The sequence below is a fragment of the Vicia villosa genome, linkage group LG7, assembly GCF_029867415.1.
Source record: "Vicia villosa cultivar HV-30 ecotype Madison, WI linkage group LG7, Vvil1.0, whole genome shotgun sequence".
NCBI classification, from domain to species: domain Eukaryota; kingdom Viridiplantae; phylum Streptophyta; class Magnoliopsida; order Fabales; family Fabaceae; genus Vicia; species Vicia villosa.
The window spans coordinates 74,586,249-74,604,694 of NC_081186.1; the positions used below are offsets into that span (position 1 = coordinate 74,586,249).

The 18,446-nt window shown below is 35.2% G+C and overlaps 1 long non-coding RNA gene and 2 pseudogenes across 1 annotated transcript; all 3 read right to left on the reverse strand.

The window, feature by feature from the left end:
• Window positions 1-9,759, reverse strand: part of LOC131619349 (uncharacterized) — a 34,845-nt pseudogene extending 25,086 nt beyond the window's left edge.
• A 1,084-nt stretch (window positions 9,760-10,843) lies between these two features.
• Window positions 10,844-12,733, reverse strand: LOC131620843 (metal tolerance protein 4-like; annotated as a pseudogene).
• A 1,653-nt stretch (window positions 12,734-14,386) lies between these two features.
• Window positions 14,387-15,576, reverse strand: LOC131620844 (uncharacterized). The gene is made up of 3 exons (XR_009289312.1): window positions 15,443-15,576; window positions 15,162-15,239; window positions 14,387-15,054 (listed from the first exon to the last, which is right to left on the reverse strand). It is a non-coding gene; the product is annotated as an uncharacterized LOC131620844 (long non-coding RNA).
• Between the last annotated feature and the right edge of the window lie 2,870 nt (window positions 15,577-18,446).

The window sequence follows — 18,446 nt, forward strand, 5'->3', positions numbered from 1 at the left end:
AACGGTTTAGAATTGACATTCGAAAACTAAATGATTCATAATCGTTTTCAATATACCTCATCACTAATGGTAATGAGCTCCGAGGGCCATGCAACAAATGATCCTATTGCATCTCGCAGCAATGTCGTCTCTGAGACCATGTCAGGTACCGGTAGCATCGCATCATGATCTACTACAACATCCACCGATACTTTCAGGTGTCCATCCGGGAGCGGTCTATGGTGAAGTAAATCTCCCAAAGTGTTGTGCACTTTTCCCTTGCCAACTAGTCGATAATTCGGTTCCGATAAGTATAGTTGGCAAGATGAAATGCCCTAAACCAATAGTAAATATAAAGTCATTATCATTAATAAAATAGAACAATTTAAAAGGTAAAAAAATTATAATTACCTCGGGAAATTTCCTTTGATAGTTGATACTAGCCTTATCACTAGTTTCTTTCACCGATGAAGTGTTGCACTTTTCTCTCATATACATCTCTTTATCTCTTTGCAATTCAGAGACTTGTGCTTGCAATTCCTGCAACTTTTGCAACACTTCTTCATTGGTAGGATTTCTTCTCCTAGGACTCTTGTAAAAAGAGGTTGGAGTCACACCATGACCCTTACCCCTCACCCGACCGGGATACTCAGGAGCATCTAGTGCTCTACTAAGTACGCTCCCCTCATCGGTGGATGCCGATTGCGACAAGGTCTCCTGTAATTCATTTACATTAAAAATCCATTTATATATTAAAAAACATTTGATTTAATTAAAGACACAGTATTATACTTACACATTCAGTAAAAACTCTCTGAACTTCGGGATCGACAGCTTGATTCTTGCCCACACGAGCTTCCCTCCACAACACATGTACAGGAAGTGAGGTTTCCTCACTTTTAGTCTCCTCTAACTATGCATTGACACAAATGATAAAATCGTCAAATAAAACACATTTAGACAATTAATTAAAATGCATTTCTATTTACTTACAAGTTTATCCTCTAAGCGTGCATATCCCATACGCCCTTTTTTGTATGGATACGCGGGTTTGGATGCTCTCGCGCTATTCGTGGCACTCCTTTTCCGAAAATCTTCATCTCTTTGATTTACAAACTCAGTCCAATCTTTTTCACCAATGAAGATCTCATACTTTTTTGGCCGTCCTGGTGCCTCTTCAAGAAAGTTTCCATCTTTATCCTTAAGATAGGTGTTTGTCAAAAAAGCTTTCCGCCCTCTATATCTTTTGCCGGCCAAACTAAGTATGTAGCGTCTACGATCATCTGGTATCTCAAAAGTCCTCTGCAAAAAAACATACGCATAGTGTGTTAGTATAAGTAATTTAAACAATTTATCGTCAAGATAATAACAACAATTAACCATATATGATATATACCTGAAGCTCGTCCCAAATCGCTTTTTTTTCCGCATCCAACTCTTCGCTTTTCAGATTCCATTTAGCTGTGGAGACCGGAATATGCATACGAACAAGTGTACCAATATAGCTTGTCAACTTTGCAGAATTAGGACCAATTGCTTGTTTATCAAAATTCCAATCCAAACGGTATACTAATCCTTGGTCTCTATGTCGAATGATTCCCTTCATAATGGTGATGCCTCGTGCAACTTCTTTTGCTTCAGTATCAGGTGGAGCATTTGTATCCGTGGCATCTCTTTCTTGAGCATCTCTTTCTTGTGAGTTTTCTTGTGAGTTTTCTTTAGGAGCATCTCCATCCGGAGCCATTGAACCTGTATCAAACAAACTAAAGCACATTAGTACACTATTAATAAGCTAACAATCTATACAAGTCAAATGGAAGTCAAACCATGCATGTACAAGTGTATCGGAAACGAAATCGGTACAAATCAAAATAAGCGTCAAAAAAGAAAGTTGTCGGAATTGAACGAAATTTACATGGCTATGGTAAAACGTCCCCACATACTCAAAAATAAAGTCGGTTTTCCGAAATTCAGACCCTAAGCCCGACTTTTGATTACGGGCAGAAGCAAAACCGATAAAAAAACAGTCCCGAAATGTAAAGATAAGTGCATGAGCAGCTCCAGAATCGTCAAAATAGTATAGTTACATGTAAAGAAGTCGACAAACGGATACATGGTTCAAAAGTTATGTACAAAACGAGAATATGCACCAAAATTGAATAAGTACTATACTATTGATTAAAACAATCGGTACAAATTGAATAAAACAAATTAGTAGGAATATGTATACTATTACCTTTATCACTAACGTCTCTTTCTTTTCTTGGTAGGATTGTGTTCTACGCGTCTCTTAACAACGCGGACGGTTGGATTGATCCAAATACCCTCATTATGATCATTTCTAGTACAAGATTCATTCTCATTTTGATCGTTTCTTGTACAAGATTCAATGCCAACACCAATATCACCTTGATCTTCAATGTTTTCATCAACTATTTTGTTAGATAAAAGCACTATAGACCATTTCGTACTTGTCGGATCATTGACATAGAACACTTGTTTAGCTTGAGAGGCTAGAATGAAAGGCTCATCTTTGTACCCTACCCTATTGAGATCCACTTGCAAAAATCCTGACTTATCCATTCGTATGCCACTATTATTTTCAACCCACTTGCAACCAAATACAGGAATCTGAAACTTCGCGTAATCAAACACCAAAATGCGCTCGATAACCCCAAAATATGACAAATTTGCAAATTTCGGATTTAAGTCATTCGCATTTGATATGTGCATTGCTTCAGCTACCAAGGTAACACCACTATTTTGCATAGTACTTTTATCATCCTGTTCTTTGGTATAAAATGTGTATCCATTAATAGCGTATGCGCTATAAGAAAGCACAATTACAGTTGGACCATAGGCTAAACATCTCAACCTTTCTGTTACTGAAGCAGGATTTGAACGATACTTTGAATAAATATGATCCCTAAACCACGGTATAAAATTTCGATTGTGCTCTCGTACTATCCAGTTCTCATTTCTATTTGGATTTAAATCTCGGAGAACAACCTTGTGCATTTCAACATACGGCTCAACCTCAATCTCATTGTGCAGAACATACAAGTGCGCTTGATCCCGTTCGACCATTGATACTGTCACAACTTTATTTCCAATTAGCCTTTTTCCTTCTTTTTTTCCGACAATATGAGATTTGGGGAGTCCAATTGATTGAACATTTGACAGATATTCAGTACAAAACTCAACCGCTTCTTCAACAACGTATCGTTCGGCAATACAACCCTCCGGTCGACTTCTATTTTTCACGTACCCTTTTAATATTTTCATATAACGTTCAGCAGGGTACATCCATCTCATATAAGCTGGTCCGCACAATTGTGTCTCTTTCACAAGATGAACGACTAGATGAACCATTATGTCAAAAAACGAGGGAGGAAAATACATTTCAAGATCACATAAAGTAACAACTATCTCTTTTTGCAATGTTGGTAAGATCGCGGGATCGACCACCTTACTGCAAATTGACCTGAAGAAGAAACACAGCTTAGTTATTGCGCTTCTTACTTTTTCTGGCAGAATAGAACGTATACCTATTGGTAAAAAATGTTCCATTATAACATGACAATCATGCGTCTTCAAACTCTTTAACTTGAGGTCTTTCATGGACACAAGTCTTCTAATATCTGAAGAGTAGCCTTCTGGAACTTTAACTTCACTGAGGAACTTACACAATGTTTTCTTCTCCTTTCTAGATAGAGTGTAAACAGCAGGTGGCAGATATGTTCGTCTTCCTTTCGTCACGGGTCCCAATTCAGTTCTCATTCCCATGTTTACCATGTCCTTCCTTATGTTAAGGCCATCCTTAGACTTTCCTTGTATATTGAGTAACGTACCTATGACGCTGTCAAATACATTTTTTTCAATATGCATAACATCCAGGAAATGTCTTACGTACAACGACTTCCAATATGGAAGTTCAAAAAAAATGGACTTCTTCTTCCACCCACCCTTGACAAGGGAATGTGCAAAAGGCTTGCCAAACTGAGTGCTCACATCTTTCACCTTTTCAAAAATTTGATCACCTGACAAAAAAGGCAGGGCTGTACCATGTTCGGCCTTTCCGTTGAATGCTTTTCTCCACCCACGGTAGTGATGATTAGAATTTAAGAATCTACGATGGCCGAGAAAGACATTCTTCTGACAAAGCTCCAATCGTGTCGTATCGGTTTCATCTTCACAAACGGGACACGCCTTTTGACCTTTATTGCTGTACCCGGATAGATTTCCGTATGCTGGAAAATCATTAATTGTTCCAAACAACATCGCCCTCAAGTTGAAACTTTCCTTCCTATACCCATCGTAAACATCTACACCGTTCTCCCACAAAAACTTTAAATCTTCGATTAAGGGTGCCAAGTATACGTCTATGTCATTCCCTGGTTGTTTAGGCCCAGAAATTAGCATAGATAACATCATGTACTTACGCTTCATACATAGCCACGGAGGTAGGTTATAGATCATAAGAATCACAGGCCATGTGCTATGCGAGATACTTTGAATACCATGCGGGTTCATTCCATCAGTAGACAATGACAACCGAAGGTTTCTTGCTTCTTTTCCAAATTCAGGATAATCAGTATCAACTTTCATCCATTGTGGTGAGTCTGCCGGATGTCGCAACTTTCCATCAATAATTCTTTCATCTGCATGCCAAGTCAAGTGTCTTGAATCGGTCTCACTACGATACATGCGTCTAAATCTCGGAATTATAGGAAAATACCATAAGACTTTAGCAGGAGACAACTTTTTCTTATATCGAGGGGCACCACATTTAGGACACTCATTCAACGCTGCATACTCGTTTCGAAACAAAACGCAATCGTTTGGACATGCATGTATCTTATCATAGCTCATGCCAATAGAGGACAACATCTTTTTGGCTTCATACGTTCGATTGGGAAGAACATTATCCTCTGGTAGCATATCTTTCATAAGGGCTAATAACTCTGTGAAACTTTTATCCGACCATCCATTGTCCGCCTTTAAGTTGTACAACTTTAACACCGCAGACAATCTTGTGAATTTTGAACAACCATCATACAACGGTTTCTCTGCATCGCTTACCAACCTCTCAAACATTTTGGGACAATCCGCAAGATCTTCTTCAAGCGCTTCTGCAATCTCTTCGACTCGATCGCAATCGTATGTGTCTGTGCAATCGTCGTTTGAAGCATACTTCCTATTACACCTCGACTCAGCATTCCCGTTACTTTTCTCACCATGCATTGTCCAACATGTATAACTTCTATCAATTCCAAACCGTAGTAAATGGGATCCCAACTGATTCCCGTCAACCTTACCCCCATAACAGCAACCCAAGCAAGGACACGGCATTCGAAGCGGGTCTTCGGAGTGTGCAACCGCAAACTCAACGAATTCCCATACCCCTTTCTCGTACTGTTTTGACAATCGGTTTGAATTCATCCATGTCTTATCCATGTCTTAATTAAGCTAAACAAATGCTTTTTGGTTTCTCTATCAGGTACTAAGGAATTCTGTCAAGATAATAAATAGCTATCATCATAATAGAATACCTAATCAGAATACCTAATCAGAATACCCAATTTCTTAAAGAAGACATTACCTTATTTCAAGGTAATATAAGTCCACAAATCAAAAAATTGGTTGAAAATGAAATCACTAGTAAAAATTTGAAAGAGAATAATGTAAAATTTGAAAGAGAATAATGTGAATGTTTCCCATCTCATTTCATTTCAGAAATAAATATAGATATTTCCTTCTTATCTCTTAAAGTCAATTTAATATATGAGCATGTTTTAATATAGTTCAATCCATTTCAAAACTTGTAGAATTCCATAAACCAAGTTGCAATAAAGTAGAGACATCAATATGAACTCATACATTAAATCCAAGACCAAACTAAGACACCTTTTTCAATTTACAAAATAGCAAGAGGAAGAGTTGAAATGTTTGTATTACATTCAAACATGCTCATAGTGCACAACGATCATGGTTTAGAATAAAGATAGCATTTTCATTCTCAATCCCACAAATAAGTAAATATATAAATATACCTCACGAAATAGTATGCCAAAGTTTTCATGTAATCAAAATAATAGTAGAACTTCAAAACTTATACTTTTATATAAAACCTCACGAAACATAGTTCCAATAAGTCAACAAAACCTGAAGCATAACAACCTAACTTAAGTATACTTAAGTATAGTTAAGAGCACAAACCTGAACTAAGGAGAAAGAAGAGTGGTGATATATTGGGAACAAGGTTAAGCAATTTTCTTTTAGAGATTCAGATTCTGCAGATACAAAGAGACAATCATAAGTCATCGTATAATAGAATACATTACTACTACCTTAGATACTTAATACAATTGAATAATATATGAATCTTGCTAAGATTGAAGGATGAAGTAGTTTATGTGTGTAAGTTAAGAACAATTGTTGATCTAATTAAATTCTGTTTAGCTAGAATTGTGACATGCCAAACATAATGCTGATTGCATGGTTGATAATTACATATTTTTTGATGCAGCATTTAGACGAGAAAGAGCATGATCGTACTATTGGCCTATACAAGAAAGTTCAACAGTGGATTAAGAGCTCAAAAAATGCAATGAAGCCATATTTTGACGAAGTTCATAATGTCCTCTATAAACTCAAAGTGAGGCTTTCAGTGCAGCAATCTAGTAAAGCAGATGACCAAATTAAATCTGGGAATAAAGCTCCCATAATTTCAAAGATATGACCTATCAATCATGTGTTTAAAATACTGGACACCATTTAGCCATGTCTAACATTTTATACATTGATGGTTGCAATTGTGGCTTGATTATGTATTGAGACTCATTACTGAGATTGCTAAGTTTGGCAGATAAAATATTTCAATCAATTCAAAGATTCATGAATCAACAAGTCCTTAATTCAGAAGCAAAATTGGCATTACATATGTTAGTTTGTCTATTTTTTAAGTTTGAGTACAAAATAATTCAAAGGAGCTGGTACATTGCTGTATAGTATTTAGCTATGAAGAAATATGACGATAAATTTGTATACAGACTTGTCTATTCAGCAAGAGAATCAAAAACTAATAATCTAAAACTAATAATCTTTAACCTCAAGAAGTTCTATTCAGCAAAAATCACAACGAAACAATCATTTCGCAAGAGAATCAAGAGTCTCGACAACAATATCACATAACCCATAACCGAAAAGTTGATGAAAAACGAGAAGAAACGAACCTGTGAAGAAATCGACGGGTTTTCGGGTACTTAGGGCTAACGAGTTTCCGTTGAATCCTGAGAGCGAGCTTGTAAGTTCGTTTGAGCCCCAAGAAATACGCAGTTCCGAGTGTTATCTCCCACAGCAACACTTTGGATGGATTGCTTGTAAATGCGATTTGTAGGAAGGCGGCGAGATGGAGAAGGAGGCAATATGGAGTGGAGCTGAACGGCTATGCCCGTGAGTTGAAGAGCGTCGGAGAAGAAGAAGAAATTTTGGGGTTTCAGCGTCGATTGAGAAGAAGAAGAGGAACTGAGGAACGTAACTGAGCAAAAGGGGTTTTTGTTTTAATTTGTTTTTAAAAATTTAATTTTAAAATGACCTATGAAAGCGCTTTTGAAAAGCGCCTTAGTAGACATAGCTATACCAGCGCTTTTAAAGGAAAAGCGCGCTTGTACCCCACCCCCTATAGCAGCGCTTTTAAAAGCGCTCTCATAACCCCCCTACCAGAGCACTTTTCAAAAGCGCTCTCATAACCCCCCCTTACCAAAGCGCTTTCCAAAAGCGCTCTAAAAAGCGCTCTCATACCCCCCCCCCCCCCTACCAGAGCGCTTTTTTTCATCATTTTCCTTTGTTTATTAATTTTGTTTTTAGCGAACCCTACGAGAGCGCTTTTTGCTAAAAGCGCTTTAGTAGCTGTGCTGCTACAGTTTAATTTTGGCGTAGTGTTTATTAATATTAAATGACTAAATGATGAGTCATCATATTTTTTTTTATAAAAATTACTCAACATTTTTATTTTCTTAAAGAATTAAAATAACATATTTTACTAGAGAATATCTCAATGCACCCCTTGATACTCTTAGGCACCTGACAAAATTTCAATTATGCTCCTTGATTCCGTAGATACACATCCAGAAGCACCTTTTTATTTAAAAAATTTGGTTTTTCCCGTAGGTACATCTATGGAAGTGTAAAAAATATAGTGAACGTTATGGAAATTTAAAATATGTCAGTTCAGTAAATCTTCCGTAGATGTATCTACGGAACGTGTTAAAAATAGAGTGTTCCGTAGATGTACCTACGAAACCTTCTGCTATATTTTAAATTAGTGTTATTTCACTCCAAAACTCCAATATTTTTAACAAAAATGGAACATCAAATTATAGTACATCAAAGTAGTGCAATTTAAAGGCAATGAAATATTGTACAACAAAAGAGTACATCGTATAGATCATCCAAATGGTGTCAAATACATAATAAAAAATAAAGTGCAAAAATGTAATCAAAATACAAACATCAATAAAACCACAGGCATCACTACTGTGTGTGTCGGACAACATCCTTCTCCTCCACTCTGCCTCTTGCCCCGCCTCTGCCCCCACCACGTCGTCTGTTGGTTACTCTACCTCTACATTCAAGTGCCCCCATCGGTCCTGGAACGATGTTGACGGTACAAAAATTCCCCATTTGCCACCCTAATGATACCATCCAGTATACGCATGTGATCATACCTCTCAAGGAAGAAACCATCGACAATGCCTGCTCGCGCTATGTCAAGTATGTGGCAGATGAAATGACGATGTCTCTAGGTGCCACCTCTCTGCAAATGCCATCAGCATCCCATTATATACCGTATGGTACCCAATCTGACAGAGGTCCTTCATCCCATAAGCTTCGAGGACATCCTTGAACCACGACTCGGTAGGCTGCACGAGAGAGGCAATCTTTCGGTCGTGGTTGTAGAACTTTTTGCGATCTCTATCCTGAAATTTTCCAAAGAAAACACTGTTAGTAATAAGCAAAGTTATAAATAATTAATCAGAAACTGGGGACAAAAAAGTAATAAGTAATAAGTCTAAGAAATTTTACCTCTTCGTCCCAGATATGTCTTGTTGAATGATCAGCATACCTTGTCAACAGGAATAAATCTGAAGGACCCCCTGGGTAGCCCACAAGTTCCTCATGCGCATCAGCCTCCTCATGCAGCTCAGGAGGTGGCACCAAAGATCCAGCATCGGTCGAAGGTGGCACAAGAGTAGAAGAAATGTCCCGGCGACGTCTGCGGGCGGAGGGCGTCTATGAGGAACCCTCACCATCATCTCGAGGCCTTCGGGATGAGGTAGTAGATGTGGAAGACCCCTCAACTGGAACGGATATAACAGGTACCTCTACTGCAACGGATGTATCAGGTGCATATGCTGGAACAACGGATCCATCTGTCACATGTGATAGCATTCGCATCGGCGCACGTCGCATAGAGGCATGTTGTGCGGTCTTCCCAAATATAATGTGATCTGGATGGTCGACCATAATGCCTGCATTGTATTACAGATAAAATCGAGTTAGATACAATTTAGTTATTAAAAAGAAAAGGAAAAAATTACTTCCGTAGATGTATCTAGGAACAAGCTAATATTTCAAAATACTGGGTTTGTTCCGTAGGTGCATCTACGGAACTGCCTAACATTTCATTTGTTCTGTAGGTGCACCTTCAGAACGTTCTAAAACTCCAAGGACGCAGCAATGGCGTCTGTCACTGTTCCAGAGGCTTAAAAACTCCATTTTGGCGGCTTGATCGTCCGTTTTACACATCCAAAAAAACCTACATTGTCTCTAAACTATGTTTCTAAAACTATACAATCATTTTTACAACTAAAAATTGAATTTTAACTCTATTACAGGAAAACTTAAAAATAACTCGAAAAGTCGAAAACTTACCATTAAAATTGCGTTTTGAAGTTGTTGGAATGTGTTGATCGTTGATGCACACGTTTACCGCCGAACTCGAGAGAAAAAAACAATTTTGGTTGATTTTGATTTTTGAGGTTGAGAGAGTTTGAGAGTTTGAAGAAGAAGAAAGTGAAGAACGAGGGAGAAGAAGAGTTTGACGCGAATATAACATCAAATGCTTCCGTAGGTGCATATATGAAAGTCTTCCGTAGATGAACCTACAGAACAAAACAACTTTGAAACAAAAAAATGTACTTACGGAGGTACATCTACGAAAGCATGGGTATTTTTGACAACGCGCATGGTGCATCATGCATGAGAGAACCAAAGGGAAAGGTTAGAGATTCTCTTTTACTATCTTTTAGCATCATAAAATAATAAATTATATCATCAATTAATAAAAATGATCATAAAATACTAGCAACAAACTAAAGTTGCTTGGCATAAAATTATAGTATCATCAAAATAATTAAAGAGTGAAACATTCAAAATTAGTTAAAGTCATGGTTAATTAAAATAATAAAGGTTAAGAGACTAAAATTGCAACCACTAAATTAATATTCATTAAAATCATTAAAATTGTAATAATAAATGTTGGATTAGTGGGTCAATGAATTTTTTGAGTTTGAATCCGGTTTTACCTGAAATCAATTTTTTAATGGTTTTTTTAGTTTTTAAATTCATATTAATCCAATTATTCAATCCAAACCATTTTTTTGGATTTTTTAAAATAGGTTTGACCAAGTTTTATGAATTGACCCAACCCACATACACCCTAAACAAGAGTGATAGAATCAAAGCATGTGTTTCACTCATGTTGCCAAAGTAGACTTTCAAGCAAATCTAAAAATCACATTCATTAACCTTTTGTACGCTTAAAATTTCATGGTATTAAGGTATAGAAATTCACACTTGTCACACATAGATTAATGAAAAAAACCATATATATGGTAATTAAGGTTTACATTTTAAAAGTCACATTCATTTTAATGAAAAAACCATAAATGAAATTAAGGTATAGAAATTCACACTTGTCTCTCATAGATTTCAAACTCAAACCAAATTGTACTTAAAGTTAACTATCCGGCAGTTTACTAAGAACCGAGTGTTCTGGTTTATGCTTGCATTCGAAGTCTAGATGAACAAAATCCGGTTCAACTTCCGGAAGTTTCTCAAGCTTTATCTGCAAACTCTCCAATAATATGTGCTTCTTTCAATGGTAAATCCTCCGGCAGTTCAATGTCAACCTGTTTGTCAATTCAACCAAAATCGTAACGTAAAACATCTTATCTTTGTCATTGAATTGCTGTAGAAATAAGAAATCCGACTCATACTCGAACTACGATGCTCTAGCACTACATACCTCGACAAAGTATAGAACTCCGAACGAGTAAGCGCGAACAGTATCAACGCGCATAATTCAAGAGTGCATTACTACAAGATATGTTAGCTTCTGCAGAACTTCAGGAGGTGCAGATTTTCCCACTAGTGAAACTGCATTAGAAAAGAATGTATCATGAATCAATATTTATACACAACATTGTTTGCAAATTGCATATAAAAAACATTTAATTCTTCTTTCTACATGTGTTTTCCCTGACAGTGCCCGACCAATTTAAAATAGTGTAGATTGCAAGTAAAATAGCGCCAATAGGATCGATCCACCAGTAAAATTTATCGCCAAGAACAGCTGCAACTTGTCCAACCACGTTTGTTACAACATCAAAGTGATGAACCTGCAAGTAATTAGCATCTGTGAGAGATGGCAACAAAGAGTATTTTTATTCAGTACCAGTTTATCCGTAAAGAAGGCTACCATACATCTGCATAAGCAAGAACAATCTTGTTTCCTGAGGTTCTGCAGTAAAACCAAAGTGCAAGCTTCACCACTGTTGCAAATATCATGATAGAGTATAACCATAGCAGTTGATCATAAGACATCTTCTCAGAAGGATTGTTTTCTATCAGTTGTTCTACAGCAGCCGTTAACACTAGAAAGCCTAAAGCAAAATGGTATTAAGATGATATCTACAAAGAAAAAGAACTTTTTTTTATGAAAGAGTTGTCTGACACGTGTTTTGTTAGTGTCATACGAGTGTCAGACACCGAATCAAAGAAGAAGAAGAAGAAGAAGAAGAAGAAGAAGAAGAAAAACATTTTTAGGGGGGACACCTGGGTGACTTTTCAGACACGTGTTGAAAACGCCTACTCTTAGAAGTGTCCGTGCATGATAGGTTTGAATGAAAGAAATATAGATAAAGTGATTTGGACACACCAAGTGTTGCCATGACAGCTGCAAAGATGATTATTCCCACAGGCTGCATTCTCAACTTTCCAATAGGGTATTTATGCATATGTATGTTCTTCATTGAAAGATGAGTGAACCAAAGTATGCCACCTACCATGAAATCAAGCAGAGAATCCAATGTTGAAGCAGCAATAACCATAGATCCAGTCCTTACTGTCACATAAATCTGAATATCTATAATCAGAAAACAAAAATCATAGAAACTTGATTAAGAATTTAACATAAATATCTAATGAAACATCACCTTCAATGCCAATAAAATTATATTCGCATAGTTAGAAATCTTCATCGCGCTTTCATGTTGAGCCTGTATTTCTATGTCGTCTGCATCAACGGAGTCCGGCGTTACTAACGAGTCGACTTCTTCGAAGGATTTTAGAGAAGCAAATTGTCTTTCATAGTATTCTCTCTTTCATAGTACTTCATATGTTAATATTATTTACAAATAATCTAAACATTAAAGAATGTGCAGACCATATAAAAAATATACTGAACGGAATCATACCAACCAAAAACAGCTATAAACATGGGACCGGACCATAGACTTGATAAAAGATGGTTTCGAAGAGTTCAAATTGATTTGGAGTGCCTCTGCAGCCTCCAAAGCATGATTTCTTTCTTGACTTGTAGCTACTTTGATTTCGTCTAGTGGCCTTGCTATTTAACTGAGAGTCCCATAGCCTTGTTATTAATATTTAAATTAGCAATATAAGGAAAGTCATTGAGTAATAAATTAACCACCTTTCCCATGATGATGGAAATGACCTCGACCTCTTCCGGAGATTCGGAAGGTCTGTGCCAAACTGTAATAAAATGAAATATACACTGTGAACAACATTTCTGCTAGACAATCACGAAACATGAAAGATAAACTTTCATACTTTTTTTTTTGTCTTAGGGTATAATAAAACTCAACTACAAATTGCTTGAAAATAAATTTTTACTACATGCATTCATACAAGCTTTAGATATTACATTATCCAAAGGTGATTCAACCCTCTTTCTTGAGTCACACTTTTTTGTATGATGATTCATTGCATTATGTTAATTTGAACTTTGCAAGACAACGTAGCTTACCTCTTCACGATACGAAGGAACTGAGCTTTTTGCACGAGAAGAACGCCTGGGTTCCGCTACAACAATAGTCTTTGATTTTTGGTCTGTAAAGATGATTCTGCAGAGGAACAGGAGGAAAAAAAGTCAAAATTGAACGCTGGTTCCTTATTGATTTAAACCAGATCAAAATTGAAAGTTTACCGCGGGCTTCTTTGTTGGACTTGCGATTTCAGTCAATTTCTTTGATATTGTCAAAATTCCTAAATCCTTGAGAACAAAAAGGGAAGTCATGTAAAGTAAGAAATCACTAAATTAAAACAAAATCTAAGCATCTGAGACTTTGTTAGTAGCGGTGATGGACACAAGTAGTTTGCATAAATCCATAGGTTCCAACCTAACTGTCACAACTATTATTAACATTTATAAGAGGATCTCCTTGATAACATAAAGGAAGTTATGTAAAGTAAGAAATCACCAAACTAGAACAAAATCTAAGCCACTGAGACTCTGTTAGAAGCAGTGAGTGACACAAAGTGAGTGACACAAGTAGTTTGCATAAATCTATAAGTTCAAACTCACTGTCACCACTATTATTGACATATATAAGAGGATCAAACCAAGAATTGTGACTGCCACATCAAGGTTTTTGATGTTTTTGTGACACAATTGAGGATGCATGTATCAGCCGCATTTGATAATAACTTTGGGCTCATGTGACTCGGGTATGCAACAACAGCTTCTTGAACAATTTAGGCTGTTTGGCATGATATTTTTTGAGCTTATAGCTTATAACTTATAAGCTCATATGACAATAAAAAACTTGTTTGGTAACGGTTTTTCATCACAAGCTTATAACTTATTTTACATACTAGCTTATGGTTTATTTTCCGGACGCTATTTCAAATAGTGTTTTATCTTGTATTTTTTCTTCAATTTTTACCTTTATTAGTTTAACTAAAATCCATTTTTACCATTTATAATTTGTTTGAACTTAAAATAATTTAATTATATATTAAAAAACTTTTATGTCATTTTATATTTATAAATCAGTTGAATCGCTAATTTTATCAAATACTTCAATTAACTTATCAGTTATAAGTCACCAGTCATCAGCTAAAGGATTTGATATAACTGATAAGCTAATTGAAGTATTTGGTAAAATTAGCGGTTTAACTAATTTATAAATGTAAAATGACATAAAAGATATTTAATATACAATTAAATTATTTTAAATTAAAATAAATTATAGAGGATGAAAGTGGATTTTTGTTAAAATAATAAGGATAAAAAAGGAAGAAAAAATAATAAGCTATAAGCTAAAACACTATTTGAAATAGCGTCTGGACTCTGGAAAATAAGTTATAAGGTAAAACGCTAATTGAAATAGCATCTGGAAAAAAAAAACTATAAGTTATCAAAATAAGCTATAATATCGTGATGAAAAGACTGATGTGTCTTACCAAACAGATCCATAAGCTATCAGTCATCAGTCATCAATGATCACTCATAAACTATCTATCAACAAGCTTATTAGTCAACTGCTGTTTTTTTACCAAACAAAAACATGTTCTAAACCAGTATTAAAGCCTTGAACAACTCACACACAAGCATATATACTACTCACAAAGATAATAATGGTTTATGATACATTACTCAATCCAACCACAATCTTAAACCTAAATTTCAAACTTTAGGCCACATAAAGTTTCGGATGATTCCACTACTGTTGTTGAGGTTGCATAAGCCAAATTAGACAACAATTTCTGCAATAAAAAATCACAAGCCAACCACAATCTTAAACCTAAATTTCAAACAACATGAAATGAAAGTCCTAAAAGTCAAACAATCGGTGAGCAGTGATTAAGATTACCTGAAACCTCTTCTTGTTCTCTTCAAGTCTTAGTTTTCTAGCTTCTTCATAGTTGTTACTAGCGGATCCCTTTGCCATCTGCTAAAAGAAACACACAATGGTTCAAAACACACAGACACAAATTTTGATAGAAAATGACAAAACCCTAGCAACAAAAATTGATTACAACAGTAAGAGAATGGGATTTTAATACATTGATTGAAAGAGAAAGAATTAAAAAAAAGTTAAAATGAATGATGAAATGATGGTAGTGGAAGAAATTTTGCAATAATAATGAATACCTGTGAGAAAGGAAGAGGTGAAGTAGAAATGGTATTGCTACTAGAGTGGAGTGAATCGGAGAAGAATGAAGTATCAGTGTGGAAGAAAAGTTGAAAGAGGGAAAAAGCTAAATTGATTTTTCAAATCTCTTTCTTACAATTTTCTACTACTACTACTACTATATATATATATATATATATATATATATATATATATATATATATATATATATATATATATATATATATATATATATATATATATATATATATATATATTCCATTCAAATCCTAGAAAACTGAAAAATTAAAAACATTTTTTTATTGTCACTACTATAGTATCTTTCTAAAGTTTTATTACAAAAATATCTTTTCCTAATATAAAAAAGAAAAAGTTTATTTTTATATACATTAAAGATTAAAATACAATGTATTGATCAGATAAAATGGTTTTTGAATAAATGTTAAAAATATTTTCTTTTTATAAATAGAATTAGAGAGAATGTATTTTAAAAGGTCATGTTAATTTGAATCCTAAAAACATATTAAGAAACTCACTGAATAAAAACTTTATATTGAAAAATAGAAAAAGAAATCTTTCATGGTAACTCTTAAGAAAAATGACATATATAAACATTACCCTATTTTAAATTTCAAAACTTCTATATATTTCAATTTATAATATTATTAGTTGTTATTACTAAATGAAGAAAAAAAATTCAAAATACATCTTTTAGTTTTTGTTGTTGTTGCAATTGACGGTAAATTTTGTGTTTAAACGTTTTCTAAGCTTTTAGTAATGGTGTGTTTGAATGCAATTTTTTTTATAAGCTTTTACTATTGTTATCGGGTAAGGCAAGTCTTCAATGACATGTTTGAATATCATTAATATATTAATATATTGATATATAAAAATATATACTAATAGTACATAAAAATATAACTAAATGACTTGTTTTATATTATTGATTTTTTATATTTTTTTTAGTAACAAAGAGGGCTTAAACCCAAGAGAAAAAAAAACTACACCAAGATCAACCTAGAAAAAGAAACCCCTAAAAAACCGTTCTCTAAAAAAGCACTAAGAAAGTTAAGAGCAACGAAAAAATTAATATAATTGTTGTGTAACTTGCAGCCTTCGTTAGCTAACGCATCTGCACATTTGTTTGCTTCTTGAAAGGTGTGGCTAACTTTCACATCCCGATGCATTCCAATTAACCTAGTAATTTATCGTATCATAGCATGTCCTTCATAACTTTCTGACACACCTTTAAGAATAACCTCAACCACTGCTATGGAATCAATATTTAGCTCCACTTTCCTTCTTCCAAACTAGAGCGTATACTTTAGACATTCGAACACACCCCACAACTCTGTAATAAAGGCGGAACTAGAGCCCGTGTTCTTGGAAAAACCACCTGCGAATTCCCCATTGGAATCCCGAACAATACCTCCACAACCCGAAATTGATACATCTTTGCACGCGCCATCTGTATTGAGCTTTACATAATTTCTTTGAGGAGGTTTCCAGTTTATCAGAGTCACACTTCTATCCACCTTATTGGTACCTGCTTGTTGACTTCTTAGTTCAACATACTCCTTTACCCGATTTGAGATGTATTGAGCTATGTGCCTAGGTCATATGAAATCGTCTTCGTGCCATTCTTTATTCTTCCAAGTCCATAAGCTATGACAAGCCACTGCCCAGAACTCACTCCATTTACTAACTCCAATATTGAGATTGACTCATTCTTGTAATTCCACCTGCAAAAATTCGTTAGTAATACCTGAAGGGATGTTATTGGACCAGATTTGCATGGCATACTGGAAATCCCTAAACACATGAAAAACTGTTTCCACCTCCTCCCCGCACGTTTGATGTAACACCCCAATTCTACCCCGTAATTATAAGCGAAAATCAGAGTGCATTTAAAAATATTCATCAAACGATGGGATGTCACATTTCGACTTAACCCAACAAACATACTTATATTGCATTTAATAAAGATACATAGCATTCGGAACAAAACTTCATTCATCACTTACAATGTTAACTTATAAACATCTTTCAATTCAACTTAAAAACAAATGTCAACATGGAATACAACAATTAACTAATAACGACTAATCCCCCCGAGTGCTACGTATCAGAGCAATAGACACCAACTCGACTTGCCATAAAGCAACATAAAGACTTCATAAAGTCACTTCGAACATCCACAACTAATCTTGAATACCTTCCCATTTCCCATGGTAGGGGAAATATCAGCAAAGAGGTGAGATATCTTACAATATAAAGGAATGCATGATAAATAATATAAGAGATATAGATTATACATAATTTCACCAATTCGCATCACATAACATCTTACAACAATTTTCATCACAAAACAACTTACCAATATAATACAATTTTCAAAATGGCAACAATGTCATTAATCAATTAAGACCACATATTCAAATTCACAATTACACTATCATCATGTCACAACAAATATATCATCGTCTCAACAATTCATATCACATAATCAACTTATGAAACGACAACAATGTCAACAATCAACCATGACAATATATGCGATTCACAAGTAAGATTCCAACACATCACGACAAACATCTCATCATCACGTCACAACAAACATCTCATCATCTCAACAATACAAACACGATTCAAATGCAATTCAAATGCGACTTGAATGTGACTCAAACTTATGCAAATGCATGTGGTACCATTTGGAGTAAAACTCCCACGTATCAAAATTTGCCATTGGCAACATCGTCGCTATTTGCGATTAAGGTCGTCGTATTTGCCATAGTTTTTAGGCCATCGAGTTTGCCATAAGTTTCAGGCATGCATTATGCAATGGATGCGACTCAATGATGCACATCCATAAATACCACATAAACAATACGTCACAACATCGTCTAAATCACCATCGGACATTATCAATATAATGTCGAACTTCAACAACAACAAAATCATCACCATTCATAAGAATGCATCACTTCACAACCACGTTACTAT